The sequence below is a fragment of the Ruditapes philippinarum genome, unplaced genomic scaffold (assembly GCF_026571515.1).
Source record: "Ruditapes philippinarum isolate M1 unplaced genomic scaffold, ASM2657151v2 ctg6959_1_1_1_1, whole genome shotgun sequence".
In the NCBI taxonomy this organism is placed as follows: Eukaryota; Metazoa; Mollusca; class Bivalvia; order Venerida; family Veneridae; genus Ruditapes; species Ruditapes philippinarum.
In genome coordinates, this window is record NW_026860817.1 from 42,561 (window position 1) to 49,948 (window position 7,388).

The window sequence follows — 7,388 nt, forward strand, 5'->3', positions numbered from 1 at the left end:
AATAAATTTAAAAAAAATGGTAGGGAAAATTCCCTTAAAACATGGTTTTATCAAGGGAAATTAAAAATTAAATTAAAAAGACCATTTTTTTTTTCCGATTTTAAAACATTTTTTTTTATTAAACTTTAAAATTTCAGTCCATCTAAAAAGGGGTTTCCCGAAAAAATTTTCCAAAATTTACCAATTCCTACACAAAACTGACCTCAACTAAAACCCCACATGAAAATTTTGAATTTTCATTAAAAAAGGAATATGACCAGTATTTTTTACCCGGGAGGCCCAATCTCCGGGACGACCTTTAAGCCCCTGGGAAGCCATTTTGTCCGTCTCTACCATCTACTCCAGGAGATCCGGGTCGGCCCTGCAACAATTAACACAAAATTTTTAAAGTATGATAAGTTTAATTTTAAACATTATCTAACCCATTTGAATTTAACATAGTTACGGGTTAAAGTGGTTTGGTCTACAAATTGGGCACATTTTTCCAAAAGTATTTCAAATATTGATAAAAACAAAAGAATGAAAACACTTTGATATTCTAATAAAATATTTCTGCAAAAAAAAAAAAAAAAAATGCTGATAGATTTACGTAAAATTCCTATTAAACGCCCCCGGGGGCTTCCAACAAAACGGGGGCTATATATATACAACACACAGTTTTTCCGTAAATCAAAAATTTCACTGTAAATACATTAGTGTTAGCAAAAAGTTTGGGTAATAACATTAAAAAAAAATTTTTTAATTTTTAAATTCATAAAATTTTACATAATTTTTTTTTACTTTTTAAAATTTCTATGGATTTTGAAGATTTAAAAAAATTTTGGGTTTAATTTAAAGAGTTCACAGATAGAAAGTTGTTTACCCCCAAACAAAAGGCCCGGGGCCTTTTTTAGGGGAAAGGGGGGGGTTTATTTTGAAAATTTTTTCAGTAATTCTATTTTATAAGAGTTAATATCAAAATGATCTCAAATTTAATTAAAAATTTTTTCCCCGAGAAAATTTTTTTTCACGTATGATACGAAATACTTATCAACATAATTTAAAACTATGTTTAACAGAACAATATACTTTAAAATTACTAAAAAGTTGTATTTGTTTAACAAAGTATCACTATCGTTTTTTTAAAAAAAAATTCCCTAAATAAAAATATTGCTAAATCGGGTTGCTAAAACCCCAATTGATCGATCTTATTCCTTGATTTTTTTTTAATTTAAATTTAATAAATTTAGGAAGCCTTTTCATTGTTACCTTGGTTCCCCGTCAATAAGAACCGTCCAAATTCTCCTGGTTGTCCCATTTTCCCCAGGGTAGCCCTGGGCAACCTGGTTCCCCTGCTCTTCCATCCTCTCCAGAAAATCCTGGTTTCCCCTGACATTCCTTTCCTGCCTTGATGCCCCATTCTTGTCCTGGGAGCCATCTCTGCCTGGGAAAACCAGCATTTCCTTGGTTCCCCCTTTAAGACCGTCTAAACCCTCTCGTCCAGGTAGAACCTGGATAGTCCATCCTCCTCCTCTGGGGTAACCTTTATAAGTAATAAATCATGTAAGAATTTAATCCATGAATTATAATACATGTAAATGTTGCTTTTTTGCCCATTTGAAACAATGGCCAAGGCTTCCCCACTTATTTCTCTTTTTGGGGGAATTTAACAATTTTTTTGGTTTTTTTCCAAAGTTTAAACCCAAAACAAATCCCAAAATAGGAAAAATTTAACTTTCAAGATTTTGGGTTTATGGCTGTGGGGGGGGATATGATTTTGTTTACAAGTTAATTACCAGCCATATTAATCACCTGCCCTTGGAGAAATTTTTTTATAAAGGGAATAATAATTAGCTAACCTCTATCCCCCCGGTTCCATTTTAAACACATCTTACCTTTGGGGGCCTGGTTTTTCCTGGGGGCCCCCGCTCACCATGTCCCCCCTTCAAAAACCCGAATTTCAAAAATATGTTTAAACTAATGTTAAATATGCTAATTTTTTTTTTCTTATTTTTTAAACATGACAATACAAAAAAATTTATATTTTTTAAATTTTTTCCCAAGTTTTAAATAAAATTGCTTTCAATCCGTAATAAACTGACTATAAGAAGATAAATTTTCTTTAATTACCTGGGGTTTTCCCGAACATTCCGGGGGACCCTTTCGGGCCCCCCCTCCCTTTTAAACCCTTTTTCCATCTCTGCCATCAAAAACCCCTTTTTTTAAACCAGCATTTTCCTTTTAAACCTTTCCTTTACCTGGAATCCCGGAAAGGGCCATTATTACCCCGGAAACCTAATTTAATCCCCCCAACCCCCCGGGGGGCCCCCGGGTTTTCCCCTTTTATCCTGGGTGGGGCCCCGGGATGACTCTCCTGGAAAAACCCTTTTTTCCTGTAAAAATATCCCTACCCTTAAATCCTTTAAAACCCAAAAATTTTTAAATTTAAAATATTTTAACCATTAAACCCAAAAAAGTTTAAACCCTTTTTTCCCGCTTTTAAATCAAACATGAGTTAAAACAAAATTTTTTCCTTTTCTTACCAAAAGAAGTTAAACCTATATTTTCAATTTTGAACTTTAATTGTTTTGGGTTTCTAGTTTTAAATGAAAACAATATAAAACAAAGAGGGGAAAGAGGGCCCTTTATTTTCCCCACCTTTTCCAATTTGACCCCTAGGGTTTTTTGAAAAAAACTTTGTAAAACTCACTAGAAAATGTTTCATGCCCCAAAATCTTAGCTTACCCCTTTTATTATTAAAAAAAATTTTTTATTTACTTACATAAAGGGAAAAAACCAAAAGACCCCCTGGCCGGGGCCAAAATTTTACCCAAGGGGTTTTTAAATTTTTAAAAAACTTTAGAAAATCACTAGAAAATGTTCAGCCCCAAAAAATCTAAGCTCTAGTCTTTAGGTTGGTTTAAAAAAAAAAATTTAAATTTTTTTCGGGTTCCCCTGGCAACCCAAATTCGCATTTGGGAAATTAAAATTTTTGAACCCAAATTTTTAAAATGACCCCAAAAGAACATTCCCTTTACGTTTGGAGAAAAATTTTCATGGTTTATGAGGGGAGGCATTTTTCAAACCAAAAAATTTAAAGAAAGGAGAAAGGGACACAGACGGAAAAGGACAGGAGGAAAGGACCCGGAAAGAAAAAACATCACAAAAGCTCACCCCGTCCCCTTTGTGCAGGTGGCTAAAAAATAACATTATTTAGCAAGCCCGGGGCACAATTTTTTTGCGGGTAAAATTGGCTTGGGGCTGGCCCGAAAATTACCCTCATTTAAAAATACATACCTTACATTTTGAATGTTAAGACAGGCTGATTTCCCCCATGGAAAAAACGGGTAATTTTTCCTGCTTTATGTGAGAAGAAATTTAAACTGTAACAGTTTTCCCGCAGGATTTCAAACATTTAACAATTTTTAAAAAAAACCAAAAATCCAAAATTTTTTCATAATTTTTGTTTAAATTGAGTCAAAGAAAAAAAAACTTACAGGGGAAAAAACAGGGCAGAAAATTATTTTATTGTTCACCTAAATGATAAAACCTTTGGCCCAAAAAGTATAAAAATTTATGGCCATCAAAGACCCAGGGGTTTAAAGGTCAAATTTACCTTTTAAATACTTAACCCCCCACAGCGTGATTTGAAAAAAATTCCCCCAGAGACTTTTGGGTTCATTCAAGAGGAACTAAACCGGCTAGCTTACCAACTCCCGTTATTTTACAAAAAGGGCCCCGAAATCAAAAGGGAAGGGAAGGGGACCTGAGGTTTCCTGGGAAAATTTGCCCTATGACCCTATACTGTGCTGGTTGACTAAACCCCCAAACCCAAAATTAAAAACTTGGAACCTGAATATCCCGTGCAGGCTGCCCGACTAACCAGAATTTTTACAAAAGGAAGCTCATTTTATTTTAAATTTAAAAACCCTTTTCATAGAATGACTTTTCCCAAAATTTAAGCTTGGCAAATCTGTAATACAAACAAGGGTTAAAATTTTTAAGATGTTAAAATTCCCCTTTCCCTTCCTTTTAAACCCAAAAGGGCACCCGGAAAACCCTCATTTTCCAAAGGGGCAAACCCGGGGAAAACCATCAACCCCCTCGGGAAACCTGGTTTTACCCACCCCTCACCCGTTAAACCGGTAAATTTAAATTAAACCAAAAAAACCCTCCTGGTCTCTCCCCTCAAAACCCTACATACAAAATATAAAATTTTTAAAAATAATTTAAAACAGCAAAAACCCCAAAAATTTGTTTAAAATTTTGATAAAAAAATTTTTTAAATTTTTTTTGAAAATTAGAAAAATTAAACAAGGGATAAAAAAAAATAATTTTAAACCATGCCAAAGGTTTCATAATTTGCCGTTCTATCCCAAAATTTTACATGTGAAAATTTAAGGCTTTTTTCTGAACAGGAAATTGGTGGGTAACAGGCCGATCTAAAAAACCTTAAGACCCAAAATAATTTAAAAAGAGTTTCTATTTTTAAATTTTTCTTATTGTCAAATTCAAACCTGTCACCCCCTTTTACATCCCTCCTTTTCCTTTTCCTATTTAAAACCTGGTTTATTCCCTCAACCCAAGGGCTGCCTGGCTCTCCAGGTCTCCCATTGGGGCCAAACATCTCCTGGGATTTTGGGAAAAACCCTTTTTCTCCAAACTGTGCCCCTTAAAAACCGGGTTTCACCGGGATCTGCCAACTTCCCTTAAAAACCAATTTTACCCCCCCCTACCTTTGGTTCACCAGGGGAAAAAAAGGTACCCTTTCCTACCTTTTTGAAAAAAAAAATCATATTTGAAAACACAAGAAAAAAAAAAGTATGTTTGGGGTGGGGGGGTTTTTTGCTTTTTTGTTTTTGAAATTTACAAAAAAATAAATAGTGTTTTGGGGGTGGGGTTTTCTTTTTTTTTGTTCTTTTTTTTTAAAAAAAATTTTATAACTCTTTTTGGGAAAATTTTTTTTTGGGCTTAAAATTTTAAAAAAAATCCTGGTATTGCATTTAAAAATTTTCTTAAACCCCCCCTTTTGTTTAATTAAGGGTTTTTAACAACAAAACTTTTAGTGAAAATTTTTTTATATGTAAACACGTAATAAAAGGGTTCCCAAAACAATTTTTTAAACATCAAAAAATTTTTGTTTAAAAACTGTCCCCAAATATTTTTCTAAAATTAAAATTAATCCAAATTTAAAATAATATTAGCATTCAAATTTTTATTTAAAAATTTGACTTTGAAAAATTTAAAAAAAAAAATTTTTTATTACCTCCCTTTAATTAAAAGAAAAGTAAATTATAATATTTTTTCCAAATAATGGGTTTTTTCAAACTTACAATATTGATAAATTTCAAATTTACCTTTTTCTTTTTTTTTATAAAACCATAAAAAAATTTTATTACTTGTTCTTTAACTTTAACTCTATTTCAAGACTTTAAAAAAAATCTTCAAAACAAATTTATTTTTCCTTGATAATTTAAAAATATTAAAAACATACCCCTGAGTCCTGGGAACCGTCCCCTTTCCCCGTAAACCAGAAGTCCCACTTCACCTCCCCTTTACCTCTGATTTGGCCCCAAAAAAACCCCGATCATTTGGGTAAAAAGATCCTTTTTCACCTTTAAATGTTAGGGCAAAAGTAAAATATGGAAACAAGATAAACTAAAAATTTCGTTTTCCCAAATTTTTTAAAATATACATTTTCTTAAAAGTTACATTAACATATTAAAATTTTATACCTTGGGTTTTATAAATATTTAATTTTGTACATCAAACATATCAACTGGTTTCTGGGTTATTTTTCATATCAATGTGAACATCAAAAAATATTAAATGTGTACTGATTATTTTCATATCAATTAAAACATAACATATTAAAAAGTGTACTTAAACATTTACATATCAATGTTACATCAACACATTAAAAGGTTTCGATTAATTTTCATATCTAAGTAACATCAACACATTAAAGTGTATTATTTTACAAAATCTAAATGTACCCTCAAAACACAAATGTTACGAATTTACATATTTAAGTGTACATAAACCCAAATCAAAAAGTGTTTTCTTAAATTTTTTAAAAAATTTTTAAGGGTACAAACCCAAAAAATCAAATGTTTTCTATTATTTACAAAATCTTTAAAAATTTTACAAACAAACCCTTAAATGTTTATAATTTTTTACATATCTAATGTGTACATAAACAAAAAATTTAAATGATTACTTTAAAATTTCTATAATTGTACCTCAACATTTTAAAATTACTTTATTATTTACATATTTTAACTTTTACATTTTAAAATATTTAAAAGTTATTTTTAAATTTTCAAAAATATAATTTTCATCAACAAATTAAATGGATAATTATTAAACCCCTATCTTATGTGTACATCAAATATTAAAGTGTATAGTTATTTACATTTTCTAATGTTACATCAAAAATATTTAAAAAATTTTATAATTATTTTGATATCTAAAGGGGGACATCAAAAATATTTAAATGGAATTTTTTATTTAAAAATAAAAATTTTTTAAAAGATATACCATTTTAAATTTCAAGCAATATACAAAATTTTAAATAGAAACATACCTTTCCAGTCCCAAAACCCTGTTTCTTTTTTTTGGGGGGGTTTTAAATTAATAAAAAAATTTTTTTTGTGCTTTGGGTTACAATACAGATTTTTTTTTCGTGAGAAAAAAAACCACCCTGAAATTTTTCTGCTTTATTTAATGGCCTAAATTAGAATTTTTATCCTTTTAAACATAAAAAAATGATTTAAACTGACGTCAAAAAAAAAATGTTTCAAACAACCCCTTTTCCTTTACTACCAGGTTTTCCCCTCAAAACCACCAAAAACCCTTTAGCCCTTAATCCCGGGCTCCCCCTCCGGTGAAAACTCCCCATCCCTTGAAACCAAGGGGTTTTCCCCGTTTCTCCGGGGAATTCCCTTTCCCAAAACCCCTTTCCCCCCCTGGTATACCATTTTACCCCTTTGGGAAAACAAAATTTTCATTAAAAGCATTATTCCGTGCAAAGCCCTTTTACATATACATCCCAAAAGGGAATTAAACGAAAACCCGGAGGGGGGAAAAACCAAAAAAGGTTTGCTTTAAAGAAACCGGGTTTTCCCTTTAAAACATTTAGATTATTTTAAAAACAAAAAATTTTTAAATTAATTTTTTTATTCCGGTTGGGGTTTTTTTTCCCCTTTCACTTTAATTTTAAATGGAATTTAAAAATACGCCCCCAAATCTAAATGGATGCAAAAAGTAAAAAATTAAAATTCTGAAAATTTTTTTTGAAAAAAAAGGGTTTTTTTTCCCTTACCTTAAAATGTTTAATTTTTTCCAGAATTTTTAAAAATTCCCCCGTTTTTTTCCTTTCCCCCCAACCCCGAAAAACCCAAATTTGT